This window comes from Athene noctua, chromosome 10, assembly GCF_965140245.1.
Source record: "Athene noctua chromosome 10, bAthNoc1.hap1.1, whole genome shotgun sequence".
Lineage (NCBI taxonomy): Eukaryota > Metazoa > Chordata > Aves > Strigiformes > Strigidae > Athene > Athene noctua.
In genome coordinates this window covers 3,048,439-3,069,741 of record NC_134046.1, presented here as the reverse complement: position 1 = coordinate 3,069,741, position 21,303 = coordinate 3,048,439, and the positions used below count along the sequence as shown (strand labels likewise).

Genomic DNA, 21,303 nt, shown 5'->3' with positions numbered 1-21,303 from the left:
GAGATTATAAGCCTTTTAATAAATACAGTGTGATTACCGAATTAGTGTAAACTTTGCTCTGGGATTGCCAGTCACTTGGTATTTGGAAAGCAACAGCAATTAAAGGCACCTGTAGATGGTCTGTGCCAATGTCTGGTGGAGGCCTGAAAAGTAGCACAAAGATGTCTCTTTATTTCCGTGCAAATCATATTAGAAATTGGTGCTTGGTCTTTGATGTCTGCTTTCATGCTCCAGGTAATTTGGGAATAGGTGGAGCAACGCATCCCCCTTCCTGCTCTCCGGTGCAAGTCGGACTGGGGTGTGATGGAAAGGGCTGGGGAAGGGGAGAGCGGGCAAGAGAGGCAAATAATTCATGAAGATCTACTCATTTGGGTTTCTTGTTGAGAGCTCAAATTTTGCAAAGCACTGTGCCTGCAGGCTCGTGGGGGTTAGAAAAACCCTTTGAACATACAAAGTGGTGAGACTCTGCCGTCTTTCAGCAGCAACCACAGAAAAGTAGATGAGATGCATCTGAGTGGGCATTTATCCCTAATAAATCTCCAGTTTCTTCTTGCCTCTGTTTCTTGTTTTTGATACAGTGACATGAAAGGACATTCCAAAGAGTTCCCTGTCTGACTTGAGCTCTAAGATGACAGCGTTGCTTTGAAAGGCTGTATCTGTATTTTAAGATAAACTCTATGCTGGGATGCTTGACCAGCTCAGAGAAGGGCTGTGTTTTTTAATTCCAAAGCCCAATTTTGGTCTATGTCTATAGTGCAGGCTGTTATTAGAGGACATCACATTAATTGCTTGTCCAGATGTAATGTGTTACATGTTTTGGATGGCACTTTAAAAATACTGAAGTGTTTTAGACAACAAGTCCCACTGATTCTTTGTGCACTTTGTATTCCTTAAAGTTCTCTGCTTTTGAGAAATCTCCTAGGAATGCAAGGAGAAAAAGAAACAGCAAGCACCCAGTGCGACTGAATGAGAGGCTGCTCCGTCTGCCTTTGGCAGAGTACCCGCAGGTAATGTTGATGCTGTGGGAGACACAGGCTGGGGAATGCACTTTTCTCCCTGCTGGAAATCAAAAGCTGACTGCTTCTCTCTGCCACAAAGTGTCTCGAAAATGAGTTTGATTTGATTCAGGTCAACCTTCTGAAAACCAGCCTTGGTTTCAGGTTGCAGAGAGGTGGTGTTTATGGACTCGGACTAGCTCTGTGCACCCAGAAAACGGCTGTAAAGGATCAGGCTGTGGCAAGTGCAACCCTGCTCAAGTCTGTGTGTGTGTGTGGGCATGGACTGGGGGTTGTCTGTGCTACAGAAGTACCTCCTTGGAGGGTTATTAGGGGGCCCCAAAGACTCGTCATCTCTGCAGACCCAAAGTGGTGCCTCAAAGGACTTACGTAGGCATCTATTCTAGTCTGAGTATTTTGTGTATAAGGCAGGCTGCAGTAGATTGGGTTAAACCCGAGAAGAGAGGCCAAAGATGAATAATCCAGGAACAGTGTGGATGCAAGTGAACTTGCACATAGCTATTGGAGGCACGGAAACCGCAGATGGAAGGACTGGTGTGTGCTTTCCCTTTCATGTCAGTGATCCTCGTATGGACAAGTCTTCAGGCATGATGACTTTTTGACTGTTACAGTGGAGTTAGTAGTATTCTGCTTGGAGCCTATATGCAGAAAAATGTTTGCTTGTCAATGACAGTTATTCTTATGCCTCAGGCACTGGTTTGATAAAAACAATAGTGCAAGAAGTGCGCTATTCTGATAGATGTTATTTTGGGGGGAAAGTTTTTTTCTTAGAGTGTGAATTCTTAGTTTTTAGGAGGTTATTCTATTTAATAATGTTTTTTGAAAATTAGAATGGAAATTGTTTCAAAAGGAATATTCCCTTGCCCCTCCCCTTAATTTTGCAGGAACTTGTGAAACTTTGGGGGATTATTACTCCTTTAATTCCATGACAAAGCAAGCACAAACTCCTGAACCTTTCATTGTAACTGTGTAGTGAGGAGCAGTGGGCATGGGTAAAGCTATCTCTGAGTGCTCCCACCTCAAGCAAATTTCTTACTACTCCTTAGCCAAGTGTTGGCATCATGCGATTCCACTCCGGTAGCTTTTGGTGGTGTTAAATCATGTCTCCACCACTTCTGAATTTGGCTTAAGCTTTTTCTCCCCCCCTCTGTTCCTTTGCTGGCTGGCTTTTGGGATAATCATGGGAGGCCGGGCCACACAGTAGGAGCTGAGCAGATGGAAGGTGTCAGGGTGGTGTTTCCTGCAGTGAGGACAAGTGAGGTCTTCCAGATCCCACAGGAGACACTGGCTTGTTTTTGGAAATGGCAATTATCAGACATTTGACTATGATTAAATCCTTCAGCTGTGTTATATGTGCCTGTGTAAGGGTAACACGAGTGCAGTTGTCCAGGCACGCTCTCTGAGTATTGTAATGACTTTGTTAATGTAGCAAATACTTTCTATTATTTAATACTTCTAAGTGGTGTTTTTTGCTTCCCGTTCTATATTTTTACGGCATTTCACCACTCTTAAATTGCCCATGTACCTCTCCTGGTGCCCGTTAATGGCAGATGAGTGGGTCTGACAAATGGGTTTCCAAAGCTGCAGGGAGCAGCTGAGATAAGCAGAACCCCATTTGCCTGCACATCTGCAGTGGCTGCAGCCATGGCTGTATCGTGTACACACGGACTCTTTTGGTTTTAGATCAAGATATGGGGGAGGTAAAAACTCGAGCCTTATGCAAACTGATTTAGTGCAATGTGTCCCCTGAAGTCCCTGCCTGCTGTCGAAATGAGAGGGGTTGAATCTCCCCTGTGGTGTCACAGGAGGTGGCTGGTTCTTCTCTCAGCAGAATCCATCAGAAGGGTTTTTACCCTGGTGCCGCAGGTTGGGTCCTGTATCTACAGGAGGCTGGTTTGGGGTCAAACGCTAGCCATTAAGTCTGTTCTTGGTGGGTTTATCCTCTCTCAGGCAGAGGAGACTCTATTTGTAAGCTACACATAACCTGCTTGGTCTCTCCTCCTTGCGTCTCCCCCAGCTCCTTTGCTCTTGGTTTTTTCAGAACATCTCAAGGCTTCCACCAGGCCTGGGCTAACTCTATTGATTGATGTTTCTCCTGTAGTTGAAGGGAACAGCAGCACACCTTTGTAGAACAAAAAGCAACCCTGCTGTGGCAGGAAGAGAGGAGGTTTGAGAAAACTTCTCTTGCTAGTTCTTTTTCAAGATCATCTAATGAAACAGTGCAGTTCAAGTGCTCCTGTGAAGCAGAGCTCAGTGGCATCCAGCTTGGTCTGAGCACGGAGCAGGAATGAGATTGAATGTACAGCTGAGCCATACTGATTTATTTTTTTCAATTATTGTTTAAGGTCAATATTGCAACAAAATAAGCTGCAGCATAACTAAGCTAGATGTGGAGTAACCTGGGAGGTAGAATTTATGGTCTAGCTCTGCACTCCTACACTTTGAACAGACTTTAATGGGAACTGTGTGTGCTTAGCACCTGGGAAAAATCGAAAGCCATCTGCTAAGTGTTTGTGGGAGCAGATTTTTCCTTCTGTCCAGACAACTCCGAGTTGAACTGGGAGCCTTGAAAATGGAGCCTGTTCAGAAGCTAACCACAAATCATCTCAAGGACAGCTCTGTTTCACTAACACACTTTTTTGTCACGTTTGGTTAAAAAAGCCCTGGTTGCTAGCTGGGTTTGGGGCCGATTGAGCACTTTGGCTCTTCATTTTCATTGTGTCATTTGTTTGTTAGTTCAGTGGTAAGAGAAATAAGTTGAAAGATCTGGGACCTGTGCTCCCTGCTTGGCCCTTGAGTTTCTAAAAGCTTCGATTCAGCTAATGGTCTGATGTTTTGGTAATTGGTGCTTGTGGGGAACGAGGCAGAAATTGTAGAACATGGACTGAGAGAGCTGCAAATAATACATTTCAGTGTGGAAGGGAATAGGACAACATTGATTTTTGTTTTCTTATTGCCAACAAACTGAATACATATTTTTTGCTTTTATCTTCCCATGGCACCTGTCTCCTGGGTGCAACAGGGACACCACCTACTATCTGTAGCTATTGTACGTGGCACTTGGGGGGGGAAAAGCCACTCTGGCCTTGCAAATTACCAAGAGGCACAGCCCACCACTGGGATGCTCAGGGAGCATCATGCAGCTTTAAATTGTGGGCTGCGGCATCGTGGCATAATAGACCCGTTCATTCACTTGCTCCTAAGTTGTTCCTTGAGTTCTTTGCCTACCTGTTAGTTTTCAGTGTAATTTATTCCAAAGTGTTCCCATTTCAGCGTGTGGTTTGCAAAGTCAGCGCACAGTAAACGTGTTTCAATCTTTGTGAGGAATTAAAGAGGTGAAAGTAGGCTGAGTTCATGGAAGGACATGAGTAGCAGCAGACTGCCTGACTTGAGGAGCTGCTTATTTTTTCAGCACTGCTGATGTCTGGATAAACAGATACGTTCTATTTCAAGGTGAGAAGGAACAGGAGAAAAGAGATTATTAGTTGTGTGAGGGGCCAGCATGCTTCTGCAAGGAGTTTGAGGCCAAGGCATTCAGGTTCAGTGGTCTGAAATGAAAGATCTGGAATAGAAGGAAGAAAATCCGAGCTGAACCAGCACCACGATTTACACGTAGCCTAGTGAGGGCTTTTGCACTGTGGTAGTTGAATTCTTTCTCTTTTCTTTAAAACTTGAAGGTAATCGCTTTCTCAGTGCTTTCTGCTGTCCAACAAGCTGAAATGCTTTAAAGACAGGAGTGAAGGCACCAGCCAAAAATTGGGAGAGATTTAGGAGGAAACATTATGTGAAGGACAGCAGAGCAATGAGCAGTTAAGGCTGTCTCTTCTCCAAGGCTGCTGGACCTCTGCTGCCTGCTTGGGAGATGCCTTTGGGAATGAAGGATCTGAGTACTACAGGATCCAGATTTTACACCCATAATAAATATGGATTAAATGAAAGGCTCTTCATATTTTATTCTGTCCTGTGTTAATGAGTAAGATCTTATTTATAAAGGCGCAGTTTTATGAAAGTTCCGCTGGTGATGTTCATGTTTGCTGGTATGATCGTGGCAGGAGCTCTGTCTGGCCATGAAAGAGTGCTCATTACAGTTGGAAGGGAGCAGATAGATTATGTTAGCTTTTCTCTGTATATTCTTTGATGTTTTTACTTAGTAATGGGTAAGGTGTCTATATTCACGAGATGATGATGTCTGCCTTTGTATGCATTTTTAGAGTGGAACAGTGCTGTTATAAGCACATGCAAAATGAAATTTTCCAGTTAAATCCTGAAGTTGCCTCTAGTTTGTGGCTGCATAATCTTTCAGACACGTCAGGTCTGGTTGGCAGATGGCAAATGAGAGGCTCTGGGCACCCCCCCGTGTCCATAGTGAATAGGTCAAGGAGAAACAGTCTTAAAGTAACAGGTGGAGGGGTGAAGGTTAGGAAGGAGCTTTAGGTTTAGAAAAAAAGGCAGCTTTATCAGTAGAAGTAGCTGGTTTTCTTTACCCCTCTAGCAGCCAGGGCAGGTTCACAAATGGCTGGGCATCCAACCTCCAGCAAGACAGGCAAAGAACAGATCCTTATTTCTGGTGTTCCTGATTTAACATGGTGTCCCCACATCCCCAGCAGAGACTTGCTCTTAAAAGTGCCCCACAGAGCCTGAGGTCAGAGAGGGAGGAGAATAAACGTGCCAGTTTCCAACATCAATTATTCCGTGGTTCAGTCTGCACGGGCCCAAGCAACCATCCCTGCCAACTTCTGAGAGGTCCCTTTTCACCTAGAGATGGCTAAGGGCTAATTAAAATTGTGTCCTTCAAGACTTGGATTTAATGAGCTGTTTAGTGACAGTGAAGAATAAGTTGGGTTTTTTTTTAAAAAAATCCCATTTCAGTAGAAGGACAATTAAAACAACTTTATTATGGCCTTAAGATGCATGAAAGTAAAAGCAGCAAGAGTTAGGATCCCACCCTTCTGGGCTCGGGTGTGGAGGTGTCTGAGGATTTCCCCAAACTGCTCCCTCCCTGGATGGAGGGACCAGAGTGCTGTGATGAGCATGGGCTTTGCCCTTATCTGATACACTCTGCGACAGTAAAGATGCATTGAAAATGCTGGCAGCAGCACTGGGACCTGACGTGCTCTCATTTCCGTCCTGTTTTCACAATTAGCTGTGCATGGTTTAGATGGTCCAACCCCAAATTTGTGGGTCTGGTTTACTGAGGTTTTGCTTTCCCCTGGCTGTGTTTCAGCAGTGAGAACAGAAGAAAATACTGTGTGTATCTCAAAAGAACCTGTGTTCTGCACTGGTTCTCCTTAATGCCAAAAATGAAGGTGTCCTCAGACTTTTCTAAGGTCAGAAGAAAGTAGAATGGCACTTCTGGGGATTATTGTTTTTGATTGAGATGCCCAAGCTACCTTGGCAGGCAAAACTCCCCATGACTGCTCTCCTTTCCATGCCCTTACATCCTTTCCCTGTGCAATAACTAAAAACACCCAGGTGTGAATTCGCCTTCTGCCTCCATCCCCTGACATGTTACTGTGTCTCTGAGCCTGGGGCAAAGTTTCGTTGCATCTGGTTTTACATATAAACTCGAGCAGTTTCAGGGATGTGTTTTGCTGCCAATCAAGTGAGCAATGCAGCGTGTCGGCATTGCAGCTTTTCCTGGGTCCCCCTTTCCTCCTCGCACCCTGACTGCAGTGAGGCGTCCTGCTTTTATCAACAAAGATTTTATTCTGTGAAACATGGAGGATCGTCTACTCAGCCAACATAAAATGACCAAGAGCAAGGTCAAAATATTGTTTTATGGGAGCTGAGGCTCTGGCCTTTCGGCTTCTGGAAAGAGGGAGGTGTGGAGCAGCACCGTGTGTACCCGAGAGCTGCACGGGAACCATGGGCATGGTGCCACCCGCTTTGGACTAGGTCCAGGCTATCTTCCCCCAAAGAACTTCCTTTGCACTGGATATTGCATTATGTTTATGTGTTCTGATTGCTTGGAAGGATGCGAGTTAAACCTTAATGAGTTTCTGTCCAAGAGGCATCGTGAAAATAAATGCAATTCCGCCTCCTTGGTCTCTTCCACATGCTCCAGCTCCCCCCACGCCCCTGTGTCAGAGCAATCACATAATCATACGTTGCTGAATAAACAAAATGGCCTAATGTTTTGAATGTGGTGTAAATGGGGCAAATGGCACAGATTTTAATTTCTTTGATAAACAAATGTGCTCAAGGAGTTGGTTTTGCTCACTGAAGGGGCATGGTGCTACTCTTGTCCCTGTTCTGCGCTGGTCGTGGTGCAGATGCTGAAGGACCAAAGCAAGAGGATTGGAGGGGCTCAGCTGGCCACACAGCCCTTAGGCTATCTGGGGTTTTGTGTTAGTATTGCTGTCCTGTTTCTTTGGGATTGTGTTTGCCATGGGCTCCTTCCCAGCTGTGCAGTCTCTCTCAGCTGCCTTTCATTTCCAGGATGCTTCTTTAATGTTTGTTGCCAGAAGGACGAAGAGGAGCCTGGAAAGCAGCAGCTGTCATGTGAGAGCTATGGTAGATCAGATAGAAAGGTATTTATTTCATAATTCTCTTTGCCATTTTTTCACAATTTCATGGTGCTGGATAGGGCAGCAGGAAAGCTGAAGTGTACCTGTCAGTCACAGCGTTTGCTGAAGGGCAATCAGGAGTGACAGAGGAAGTGAGAAAGAAGATAAAGCAACACAATCAGCTGGGTTTCAGTGGGATTTTTTCATGCTTCCCATGCTCCCTTGCCTTGTTCCTGCTGTTATTCCAGCCAGCTTGACCACATTCCCACCCAGGGGCAGCCCATTTCTCTGAGCAAGGTTTTGCCGCTCAGGAGATGCTGCCTGTGCTCCCACCCCCTTTTCTTACCCTGATGCAGAGAACCTTTTACTAATTTATTAGCCTTTACTTACTTTTTTTTTTCTCTTTGCAACCCACTCTGTAATACTCAGATTGGTGACTACTGTTCCGAACACCTGCCTGGGAAAGCTGACCCTGAAAGTTCTGGAACCTCTGGGGTTTTGGGTCCTAGGGAAACCCAAGTGCACTTCGATTGTGTTGTAGATGGTCATGTTACCACCTCTGGCTCCCTGTAAGCTCACAGTGGGAAATGGGAGCTTACAGGTAGAAATGTGCTAATTTATTATAGCTGGATCAAGCATGGAGAGGCCTCAGTTCTGAATGAGACTTGATACTTTAATTTTGCCCTTAACTTCTCACCTTGAAAAGTAACTAATGAAACAGTTTTTCTTCTACTGCTGTTTGCTTGTGTGCATTTAAAATTCTTAAATTCTTCAGGGGCAAAAGGAGCCCAGGATGCTAACTAAACTTTTTTTTTTTTCTTTTTTTTTTTCCCCCTGACAAGTAAGTAGGCCTGTGTAATGGCTAAATGTTTGTGTGTTGAATGAACAATAAAGAAATGGAGCATTTGCTTAACTACAAAAAGATATAAACCCCTTGGCACCCCACTGTAAAATGGCTATGAATTGCATAGGTACCTCCATGCACTGCATAGCTGTGGGGAACCCATGTATTATGCTGTCAGGATGAGTGATACCCTGTTTTGGTAGGAACAACAGGAGTTATTCATTACTTTGAGAGCTCTTTTCAAGCTGACAAGGTGGCAGCCTGCACTCACAATAACATTTTTTAAAGCTGAAAATACCCTCCTTGTGCTATCAGGAAAGGTTGGGCTCTGAGAGCTTCTTCCCACTGATTTGGCATTGGCACTGTCTGTGGGACAAGCGCCTTGCTGGCTCTTCTGCAAGGCACCACAGGAGGTGGAGAAGCAGTGGATGGTTTTAAGGGTTATTGCTGTGTTTGCAACCTCACCACAAACCCTTGTTTAAAGGCAATATTTGCAGAAGTGACTTAGGAACCTAGTTGTCACGGAGTGGCAAAGGGCTGCAGGCACCAAAGTTAGTTTAGACTTTTCAATGTGTTTAATCCTCTGGCTATAAGTGAAAATGTACTTGAGGATCTCGCCAATAATTATAGAAGGGATAAGGACTTTTGGACGTTTAGGTTGGCAGATGCTTTTTGAGAAGTGCTGTGTTGCAGGAATCGGGTCTTCAGCCCATTGAACCGTGGGATCCAGAAAACAGGGGTGTTCAAAGTCAGTAGTGGTGGCTCTTGAATTCTGTCCTGTCTACAGACCTGCAGGCAGGATGGAGCCACCTGTGCTGGAAGGGGGTGCTGTGCAGCAGCAATGCCAACCAAAAAGTGGAACAGTGGAGCTGTGTGAGAGGCAGTGATGAAGTGGTGTGCTCAAAAGTGAGAAAATACCTCATCTTCAGTCAGTGCTAATTAGTCCCTTGCTTACAAGAACAACAAAGTAATAAATAATGAATTGGCTCCTATCAATATTCTGAACAGGTAGTTGCTGAAACCCCCAAGTAGCCTTTTCTGGCTCTGGTAGCTCTAGTGCCGTTACACAGACACTTTATAAGTATCTTTGCATGTTCACCTTTGCCTGGAACAACAATCCTTATGGGTGACATAGTCCTGAATTAGAGTAAGAGGCATGTGGGGTGTCTGTGTCCTTCCTCTGCCCTCACTGATGTTCTGCACTGCCTTGTGTCTCCCTGATATTTTTCTGTTTGTTATTACCTTTAGAGCTAGGGAAATACTTTTAATTACACCTTTTGAGACTGTTCACACATGCAAAATTGAGTTGTCTTTGACTCTTCTTCCACCTTTCATTTTCTACTACTGAAAAATTCTCCTGAATTCATTTTCTTCAGCCAGATTTGCTGTCCCTAATGCCTCAAAATGTGAGTTTAGATGTTGAATTATTATTTTTCTTTATAAATAATACATTTGGAGTCCTTGATGTAAAGCATGATTTCTTAGCCTTTAAGCCACAGTCAGTTTATGTTTTCGGAGCTTTTTTGTTGGTAATTGTGAAGTTTAAAAGCGTGTCTTTTTCAGAAATGAAAACTGAGATTCTCACATAATTACTTGCCTTCAGGAACTGCAGATTTAAAAGAAACACCAAATGTTGTGAGACTCCCAGTAAAATCATAAGGCTTGGCCGCTCTGGGAATACCCTTAGATTTTTAATTTGACAGGTTAAGCACCAACAGTCTTCTGAATGGTGCGTTTCCTCCAACAGGAATGAATTTTAAGAAGCTTGTAGGGAATTTTTTTCCAAAAGTGAATGCTGAGGTTTGCAAATATAAACTCTCACATGGGAAAAGCATGTCCAGTCAGCAACAGAGAGAGGAACAAAGCCAAGCTGGGAAGGAACCTGTGAATTCACTCAGAGCTGGCCCACACCATCTGAATATTGATAAGTCTCTTGCAATAACTCTTACTTCTGGGGCCAACTGTTGTTCCATCTTAGTCAATGTCAGAATCCCTTTGGGCATCACTGGAGCACGGATGTCAGCCTTGTCTGCTGCCTCTGCATTTCTTATGTAAGAGTGTTCAAGTTCTGCAGTCAGGAACCGTTTTCCTTTGCGTTGAGCAAAAACAAACAAACAAAAAATTCCAACTTTTCAGTGGCTTTGTAAAATTAGTTGTTTGGTTTTGTTTATTTTTCTCTAGATAATTAGATTCAATCACAAAGTTTCAATAAGGAGGACCTCAATACAGGGCCTGTGTTGATAATTTCCCCTCTGTTTATTTTCAGTTGCCTGATATTAGGTCATTTGTCAGCTGCCTTCATCGCATGTGACATCACGTTTCTCATGCTGTCATGTACTATCAGAGGTGGCAGTGGCTGTGGTGAGAGCAGACCAGCAGCCTTGGTGTGTTTGAACTAAGCGTGTAGCATGCGACCAAACTGCTGTGGTTGAAGTGAGGATCTCTTCAACACCTCGGGGAGATCTGTGTGCTTTGGGGTTTGTCCAGGACTTCTGTCGCGTCCACAAAATGGCCCTTGTGCTGCAGAGCATGGCCCAGGGTGGCACTGATCTCATGTCTGAGCCTTTGAACCTCCATAATGGGAGCTTCAGTTTGCATGAGCCACACATTTATTCATTCTAGGCTTAAGAAGCTTTTATGAAAGCTTTTTGAGGAAGTTTTTTTATGAAGAGCTATTGCTCTCCAGATTTTAGTGAATTTAGGTTAACCTTCAATGGAAATAATAATTCTTGTATCATTTTAATCACGTTGAAATCTGAAGTGACCAGGGACCTAAACTGTGGTAGAGATTGTATTTGGAAATCTCTAAAGTGATATCTCCCGGATGCTCCAAAGAAACTCTGAATCAAATGACCAGTTTGACCCCATTGCTATTATTTAGATGAGAGAAAAGCATCAGTGTTAATTATTTCCTCTTAGCATCAAAGTAGGAGGTAGACTGCATAGAAAAATATCTGATAGCCCATGGAAGATAAGAATAATATAGCCATAACAATTGCCATAAATTGGAGTAGGATTTTTTCTGTCAGCTTCATGGTGTGACTTAAATGGGGCTGAATTGAAGGGAAAATACTGAAGAGCAGAGGAAGAAATAAGAAAACTGGCACTAAAAAGCAAAGATGATGAGACAACACAAAGGAAATTCCTCTTAAATGACGTCTACGGTGTGTGCTACAACCAGTGTTTCTCAAGTGCACTTTTAACAAGAGAGACACTGGGATTTGGGCTGAACCTGACAGAAGATGCATACAAACCTGAGAAACCTGTGCAGGCCAAGCTCTGTTATTGCTGCACACCTGGCCAGGCTTGGGTATCAGCACAAGTGCCCAGAATAATTACAGAGGGGGAAAATGACCTGTAGCAAGCCAATTTTTTCTCTTTCTAATGGGGCATGTGTAACACTTACAGCAAGCTATTACAATCAGAATCAGGTTGCATTATCATCTACTTCAAATTGCATCCAAATCTCCTCAAAGCCTACTGCTTCCTACTTAGATGGAAAGACAGCTCCCCCTCACACCCAATTTTGCTAAATCTGCTGTCCCAGTGTCTCACTCCATGACATTTAACATCTTTGCCAAATTCAATTTTTGCAAAATCAGCCACTTAGCAGGACTGTACTCAGCACAAGTGATTTTAGCAGCATGTGGACACTGTGGTGATTGACACTGCAAGCAGCAACCCTGGGGCTCCCGGGAGAGACGTGCTGATCCCACGTTGCTTTCTGCCATGATGAGCTTGTGGAGCAGACCTTGCTGTGTAGCCAGAAAGGTTAAACCCTCAGTTGGGCAGAGCAGCATGTTTAACTGGTCAGCTGAGGAGGCTGCAGCTATTTTTCTGTGGCCTGGCAGGCTATAGGGCTTGGCTACATATAGGTAGGAAGGGTGCATGACTTATATTTTGGCTGGGTTTAATTGGTTTTGTCATACTTGCTGGTGGTGTATGGTGCAGGCAGCAAAGAGCAGATGCGAGTTGGAGAGGGAGAAACCTGTGGTTGGCCTGAAGTTTCATACTCAGTTTTGCAATACTGCCTCTTCTGTGGATGATGAAAAGTCATCTACTTGCCCAAACTGACCCAAAAGCTGGCAGTTGAAGTGCTCGCTGGTGTGCTGTCCTCTACCAGCCATGCTCAACATTCAGGTGTGGCAGGGACGCTTTCTCACCTCCCTTCCCCAATGGGATGTGGAGATGGGTACAAACTGCTTTGTACTCTTTGTGCACCTCACCATCAGCCCGGCTGTAGAGAGGAAAGAGCTTCTCATGCTGCAGATCCATCGTGCTCTTAGCCCTTGCTCCTTAGTTGGCCGAACGCAGCGACACGTGGCTGCTGCTCATGGCTGGATAAATCAGGGTGGGGAGACTCTGTAAGGAGAGGTCAGACCTGAAGTGCAACTCATTTTCACCTGTATGTGTGCTCTTAGCTCAGATGGCAATCAGCTGGAGGAGCCTTCCCCGCAAACCGGGCTCAGAGCTGAACCTGAGACGTGGGGGTGGGCTACTGAGGTACACAGATTTTGGCTGGTACCCATTAGGAAAATGTGTTCTATCTCTTAGTTACCATTTATTATCTACTCTGATTCCCTACAAATAGTTGTTCTATAATTGCATTTTTCTTGAATAAACTTAGAAAATGGTAAAAGTTTTTCATCTTTTGGTACTTAAGCATGTCCTTGCAATATCATCTGAAGTAATCTAGAGTTTTGAACAGCAACTTTATAAATAATTAAAGATACGTACGTGTTTGGTTTTTTTTAAATTTTTTTAAATATCTGGTCCTGCAAACAAACACATGAAAACTGTTACATATGCATAAAATGTTGTTGAATAAGTTTTGGCTGTGAAGAGCCCATTGACACATTCTATGCATCAAAGATCTGTCTAGCATTTAATACCGATGTCCTGGTCAGTCCCTGTATTCATTATGCTTCAAATATACAGTGAATATTTTCTATCTTGAGGTCACGGGTTTAGTGATTCATCAAATTGTCCAAGAGATTGCCCTGTGAGTTGTGTTGCTTTGTAAGGATAGAGACCTGGGAGAACAGTGTCTCTCGATCGCTGTCGTAGCTTTTAGGCATAAAGTTGCTTTCTAAAAAAAATGTGTATTTTACATAATGAAGTCTTTGAGTTTTATAAGATATACAGAAAGACTGATCCAGCTGTTTACCTAAGTATCGCAAGATCTATAGGCATAAAAAGCATTTATCTGATTTGTAAGATGGATGTGATCTAACACATTTGAGCAACGTGCAGTTTGCATCCAAGGGTATTAGTCTAATGGGTCCTCTTGATAGGACAAGAGCATGTCACGTATCCCTCTGTGAAAGAAGAGAAGGTCACTTTGTATGAAGGATTCAGGACTATCTTAACTCTTCCTTTATATAGAGATAAATCTCTCGTCTGGCCATTTGTCATGAACAAGTAAGAGAGAGGGAGAGATTGAGAGAGATTTTCTGATTTAGATTTTAGATGGGTTCTATTAGCCAGTATCTTAGCCTGCAGCAGATGTGCAAGAAAAGTCCATTTTTTTTCTTTTTCCAGTGACGGCTGAGCTTCAAACTTTGTTTTACCACAGGCAGAAAAGCATCTAGATACTTGGGTACGCCTCCAAGTATTTATCTGAGTCCTTTTGGTTTGCTTATCAAAATGATTTTACAGTGGCTTAGTATATAAATAAGTACCCCTACAATGGGAGAATACTGGATATTAAAAAGCTCTCGAATCTAGTATAGAGAAATGCAGAACGGGAACTAATGGCTGAAAGATGGAGCCAGATGTATCTACAGCAGAAGGGTGATGAATGTTTTAAAGAGTAAATAATCATTGAGACTACAGAGGTAAAGAATAGGGTGGAGTTACCATCTCTCAATACCTTCAGATCATGACTGAATGCCTTTCTGAAAGATATTTTTTAGGAAATTACATGCTACTGAGCTCAGTATAATGATAACTGGGCAAAAAATAACGGTCTGTGTTAGAAGAGAGTTGTCAACAATTAGCAAATGGTGTCTCCTGGCCTTAGCTGCTATGGATTGAAACAGCTGAGGACTTGGTACACGGTGGTGTGGAAGGCATTTTCTTGTAATGTTTCCAGGACTTCATTATGGGCTGAAAGTGCAGGTATAAGTTATCTCTGAAGAGGAGGTAACTTTTTCACATTAAAAAAACCCCAAACAAACAAACCCAGAAGGGTTTCCATTTAGCTTTTCCTTCTTTTTAGCTCTAACTCCTTAGTCAGATTTTGGGAGTACAGTGTGACAGGTGAACAGGAATACTTCAACTGTTTCTTAAGAGTTAGATGTATATTTTCTTCCAATAATGCAGTAAATCCCTTTGTTTAGTGTGTAAAATTAATGCAGGAGCTAGAGCTAATCTAAGTTGTGAATTAAACCTGATGAGCCTGGACTAATCACTAATGCTGATGTCTCACTTCAAATATAAAGTATACCATAATTTATGATATTTTCTTGAAATCCTCTATTTTACAAAGATTTAACTTTACAATTTTACTTGTTATAAAGGTTTGTTGCTTTGCTTTGAGATCCTCTAATAGAAACTCTCATCTATGCAGAAGGTGTCACAAAGGGGAAGTCATGTGTGGTAAAAAAAAAAAAAGCCCCCATCTGCCGCAGCATGTAGTATCTGTCCCTGGGGATGTTTCAATGGGAAGATGCAGTGAAACTAGAAGACAATGTGTATTAGATGTTTGACTAGTAGCTGAATTTTGCACCCACACGTAAGTGATGGGGTTTTTTCCTCCCATCACTATTTGAAGGAGGACTCTTATTTCACTCTTGCATGGGAGAGTTGCAGATATTCCTTCCTGGTGCCAAGCACCCCACTGGTGACATCACCAGGGTGGAGGTGAACCCTTTTGTAAGTCTCTTGCCACTTTTGCTCCAGGGATGCCACCTCCAAACTGTTCCCCTTAAAAATTACATGTGAAACATTGAAGTCTCTCTTTCTTCTGAGAGCCATCACATTGAACTCCTGCACTTTTTTTTTTTTTTCTCTGAGATGCTCCCTTGAGGACCTTCCCCGTCAAACTATAAAATCTCTGCAGAGATGCTGGCTTTGCTTGCTCTAGTAATCCCTTCTGTCAATTCTGGGACACACATGGATCTGAACATTGTCAGAAAGGACAGTGACACATATTAGTGGAAAAAGCTTCTGACAGAGCAGCAAGTGTTTCTCAATATAATCTTCCCCATGGAAGTCAAGAAGATCTTGGTGCCTGTGGAAAACGATGAGGTAGGAGTTGCTGGTGGAGTCCAGCGCTGGCTGCCTGTCCCAGACTTCTGTGCAAGCACAGCTCCCTCCTACAGCCTTGCAGAGCAGATGTTATCTGAGGTGGATACATGACTATGTGCTGGGGAGGAGGGACTGGGGCTGAAGGCAGAGATAGAGAGGACTAGTTTCCATATAGGTTTGTCCAGTTTTCATCTTTTTTCTCATGCAATGATGTGTGATTGCTGTATAAGAAGGGATGATGAGCTAGCTCAACTTTTGATCTGCTCTGCTCTGTATTAACCTGCTACATCAACATAGTAATTTCTGTTGGATGAATTGTTAGCAGTGAAACTCCTCATCTTTCAGGAGCAAATAATCAGTTTTCTGTTCCCCGTGGGTGGTGTTGCCTGGTTGTCACACCATACCTCGTTGCTCCTAGTTAGGCCTCTGTTGTAGTGGATTTTGTCTTACGAGACTTGGCATTGAGATACTGCAGGGATGGAAATAGTGCAAATTCTTTAGGCAGGTACAGTAGTTCACCTGGAAAATTATGATACCAAAACCCAGTGAGAAATTTTGTGTCTGGAAAATGAATTTTCGAGAAACTTGGAACTCTAAAGTCAATGCTTCTCTTGAGGTGCATGCACAGGGTCTGGTTTTCTGCTGTCCCTGCACTGCGCATGACTGCTGTAGGAGTTGTGTGATGGAAAGCCACGTTCCCACCGATTATTTATACACACAGCAATGTAACTCAGCCTCTGAGTGAGGTATTTATACCAGTGGGATCCTAGTGCTGTATAAATAATTGCAGTATTGCAGGCATTGCCTGCTGACTGTATGGCATAACCACACTATTTATATGAATCTGACAATATAACTATAGCCGTGGAAGACGATTTAAATACAACCAGCAAAGTAAGTATACCCTTAGGAAGGTGTAACTAACTACACAGATAATAGTATCAGGTAAGTACACCCACAGGAGAGCATAAACATACAAATAATAGCCACAATCTAAGTATAATATAGAAGTCAGAGGGTCTCAATATTGATATAATAGCAGTAGGGTAACTTCACTCCGAGGAGAGGAATATAACTGTCTGAATCACAGCTGCAGCCTAACTGCAGTGACAGGAGAGGGTAGCTCAGAGTTACAGCTGTGATACGTAACTTGCCCAGTAACAGGAGATCACCTGCATGTGGCCAGAGCAGTGTTTGAATTGGAAACTTTAAGGAACTGGGACTTGAAGGATGGACAGTTAACTGCAGAGAGTCTGCTCCCAGGCAGCACAGTGCTGGGGAGGGGGGAGTTGTGCTTTAACATGGGAGAATGATGGAGGAGGAGTGTACAGTGGATTGGCCATGCGAGTTGCTTCTTTCCTGGAACTGCCTCAGGAATTCAGTTGGAGAACATAGTTTTAAGGTGAAATGCAGATGGCCTCAAAGAGAAAAGGTTTCCCAATATGTGAAATGGGGATGGGCCCGTCCAGCTGTGGAGCAGAGACATTGTGCTGTGTGTGTGCTGAGTAGGGGGTTAGTAACTTCTGCTGGAAAGGAGGGGATGGGAGAGCAGGGAGACTCGAAAGCAGCACTTTGTGCAGTGACAAACAGCACACATAAAGGGAAAATTAATGTCTCAATTTTATCTTTTTTCTTTTTTTTTTTTTTAGATTGGTCTAATTGACCTTCTAAGTATAGATGGCTTTATTTTTTTTATTCCCATGCCTCCTACAACTAAAAAGAAATAAAAATCATGCCAGATATCCTATATTTGTATACAGCTCTACAGCAACAAACCCATCTGAAGACAGCAGAAGCAGTCTGCATTCCCACTGCCTGCCATGTTAGATTGAGGCTGTATTCTCCAAGCTGTGTTCAGACAGAAATTGGTTTGAGTAAAATAATATGACTGCTGTCTCCTCTAGACCTTCACATGGACTTTTTAATCTTTCCTGAGATGTGTGCTTGATGGTGGAAGGGGAATGACTTAGTTCTAAAATAAAATCAGTTTAAAGCTTCCATACAGTGTTGGTCAGTGTATTGTTTAAGACAAGAAACTGGGTTTTAGAGTGGGATTTTTTTTTTTTTTTGAGTTAATTTTTCATTAATTGTTTGGAGGGTGCTGATTATCAAGACCCAGAATTGAATACCTGAGGAGCTGTGTTGAGAATGAGCACTGAAACATCACCAAGTCCAGGGCACAATGTTTCTGAGGTTTGCAAATCACCTGGCTTATTCCTGAGAACTTGTTCTGATCAGTTTTGATTTTTAGAAACAGGGAGCAAAATAAATTCCTTTATCTCTGTGGAACTGTAGTATAAATATGTAATGATTAGATTGGTTTTCCTTTGTCCTTGGTGCAATGACAGCTGTCTGAATGCTGAGACAGCCCCATAGGAATTGCTGCCTGGAACAGACGGGTCCTCGTCCAAGGGATCATTGTATCTTATGAATGGCTCATTGGAAATCTAAGAATAATCTCTATTACAGAGGTGAGCTGAAGTGCTTGGCCACTTTATCTTAATGTGCCAAGAATATCCTTTACTCTGCGAGCAAGATGACTGGGAAAGCCTTGAGGGTTCAGTATTAAATTCCTACAGGATGCTGGGATACAGGCATAAAGTGCAAAGACCAAATGAAATAAGCCAGGTAGATTTCTGCTTGAAGCTTCCCACTTTCAGGAGGAAGGCTGTGCATTATTTCCTGAAGAAAGCTTCTTTGGGAGGGTGTCTCATTAGCAGTGCATATTCCCCTTTTTCAAGTTCAACCTGGGAGCGTTTCCTGACTTGAAGTGAGAGAAGAGCAACGGGGCAGCATGCTGGTGGGTTGAGCATGAGTAGCAAGAAGCCCTACAGGTAGATAAAAAGGCCACCAAGAAGAGGAAGGGGGAGATGCTGACCACAGAGAGAAGTCAGTTACATTATTCACCGATTCCCTTCAGGACAGCTGCAAGACTCATGCTCTGCTCTGCTGCATTCAAAAATCACTGTGGTGGGTGCTTGGTGCAATCTCCCAGCCAATTTAACAATGCCAATGGATAGATTTACCAGATGGTATCAGACGTGAGTGGCAGTGTCCGACAGGCCCCCATAATCACAGTTTATATTGCTTGAAACCAAGGTTTCTGGAATGACACAAAGTGCTTGCACAATCTGGTTGGGTCTAGTCCTAATTGGAGAGGCCTAAACAGGTCAGTAGCTGCAGAAATGAGGCCATCTTGAGGATGTATCTGTTGCAGGAGCTAACAGAGGACTTTTAGGGGTCCTCTTCCTCAATTGGTGATGCAGGCATCTTAAGCTTGTTCTCAGTTTTGGGCCTTTCTCCAGAAGGTACCTATCTAGCTCTTGTATTGTTAAAAAGAATAATTATCGATGATAGACAAAAACTTTTTTAAAAAAGTCTTATTGTTCTAAATCTCTGCAAGAATAGTAAACAAAGCAAAACCAAACTACTCCTGATAATTAGAGCTGTGAAATAATGCTAAATAATCCTGATAAATTGCCAACCTGTTGGAGGGTCTCCCAGCACAGGCAGTGTTCACACTACCCCGTTTCTTTTGTTCATTTAAGCAGCTTGGGTGCCTTGTCTGTCTGGAATTGCTCTCAGGTTAATAGAGGGGAATATGGTCCTTTGGAGAGTGGTCGGCAAATGCCTAATTACAGTGTTTTGAACCCTCTACTGCTTCCATTGCTTCTCCCTTGGTGATTGGTGAAAGCATGGGAGGATTGGTCCATAATGAACACAGAAGAACTGAAGCTGAATAAAGTGTGAACAAGTGATGGACAGATGCTTCTTCTAGCAAGTTAGCTTCTATAATTAAACTTTGGTAGGCCCAGGAACCCCTCCTTTGTTACAGCCCAAATGTATCCTATTTGCCAGTGAACCCCGTGGTGTCGCTGGGTCACCAATGATGCACAACTGATGGCATTGGCAAGGCTATTCATCATGGCTTGTGTGGGGACGAGTGTCTTCACCTGTAGCTCACAGTGCCAGTCAAATGGTGGTTGGTGTCTTGGCAGCTTATCTGACAATCTCAACTCAGTTGTAAGTAGACTGAGGCAGTCATTAGTGCTCTCATTGACAGTCTTAGCATGCTGAGCATGAGGGACTACATGCAGTGTAAACTCTCTTCTTGCACCCAGATAAGGCTCTTTCAGGGCAGGTAGAGGTACAAAGGCAAGCTGGTGCCATACTGCTGGGGAAATTATGCTGGCACTGCTGTGTTCAGTAGATGGACTTCTCAGCTTTGCCTTGAGCACAGTAGAAAACTAGTAAAACAGTTGCTTACCTTTAGTGCCAGAACCTGTGAATGAGGGGAGCACTCCTCTGTGTTTTTGCAGCGTGAAAATAGTGAAGTGCGTGGATGTACTCTGGTGGTACTTCCCATCTGGAGAGGCTGCCGTGCTCAGCTGCGCAGCAGTCTGCTGCTGCTAAAGACATCCGTTAACCTCCTTCACTGTGGGGGGGCTGTGCACATGTTTTGTGTTCCTCTTCAGTGGCTGAGACAGTGCTGAAAAGGAAGGGAAAAACATAATTTCCTTTTACTGATTTGAAAAATTACTGTTCTGAGAAACTGAGATTTTTTGGGGGTGTTTCAACCTTGGCCACGCAGCAGTGAAGTGCTTTACTCTTGCTGTGATCCTGCTAAATTCTGTTTTCCCTTTGAATCCCAAGGTAACACAGGGGAAAGTTAAACCATGGCTTGAATGTTCATTGACACAGTGTACCGAGAAAATCTAAGTACCTGTGAGTAGAAGCAAGCAGTGTGAGGTTGCTTTTTCTGGAGTATTTGGTAGCAAACATGTGGTTAAGATTAGGGTAGAGAAGATGTAAGGAAGTTCTGAGAATGTGCTTTTTTTTCCTTAATAGTTAATTTCTATGCCTATTAAAGTGAGTGGAAGTTCTTGGCGTGACCCGTGGCTCCAAGCCTTTTGCCATTCTGACATTATCTCTTTAGCTCCCCATAGCAGCTGCCACTGCGGACTTGCTGGGTTTGGTTTATTGCATTTTGTTTGGATCCAACTGACAAGATCTGTTGCAATTTGTTGTCTTTATTGCACTTATTCTTAGTGATTAAGGAGTTCAATATGCTTGCATTTAGCTAATGACCAGAAATTGTGCATTATAAGGTTTCAGTCCCAAAATTCCTTCATATGATACTTTTTTTCCGCAGCAGTCAGCTGCTTTGTGTCAGTCTAACTTTCAAAGAAATGTAATAACAATTTAATGATAATGGCAAAGCAGTTGTACTTCATTAAATGTAGTCTCTGTCTTTTCCTTTGGAATTTCAGCATTGCAAATTTTACTTGACTCTGACTACTGTTTCATAACTGCTCTTCCTTAAGGCCATTTCAGAATATCCCACCTCAACCTATACATGCTTCATAATGGTAATGGCTCAAATTCTACATACAAAAAAGAGGTGATTCACAGTACACTTGCAGAATTCCTTTCCAAAGGATGTTGTAAAGGGAAAAGTTTTGTATATACCTCTGCAGACCACCTCTCCATACAGCAGGGAGAAGCGCCTGCTAGAGAGATGTGTTGATCAAGACCTGGCTCGGAAGAATCCAGACAAGAAAATATTTGAAGCCTGGGAGACTGCTTGGGGTGTCATATACACCTGCCCTGTTCTTGGTCTTCCCTGGATGTCCTCTTGTGCTCACTGCTGAAGAGAGCCCGTCGAGCTAAATGGAGCCTTAGTCTC

At 43.3% G+C, this 21,303-nt stretch overlaps 1 protein-coding gene across 2 annotated transcripts in view; it reads left to right on the top strand.

The window, feature by feature from the left end:
- The window catches only part of GRIP2 (glutamate receptor interacting protein 2), a 289,298-nt gene that overhangs the window by 98,709 nt on the left and 169,286 nt on the right, over positions 1 to 21,303 (top strand). Inside the window, exon 2 of one of the 2 annotated variants that reach the window (XM_074913849.1) lies at positions 7,455 to 7,546. The exons of the other annotated variant lie outside the window; for it this stretch is intronic. The gene's annotated coding sequence lies outside the window, so the exon portion shown is untranslated. The remainder of the gene's footprint in view (positions 1 to 7,454; positions 7,547 to 21,303) is intronic. 2 annotated transcript variants of the gene reach the window in all.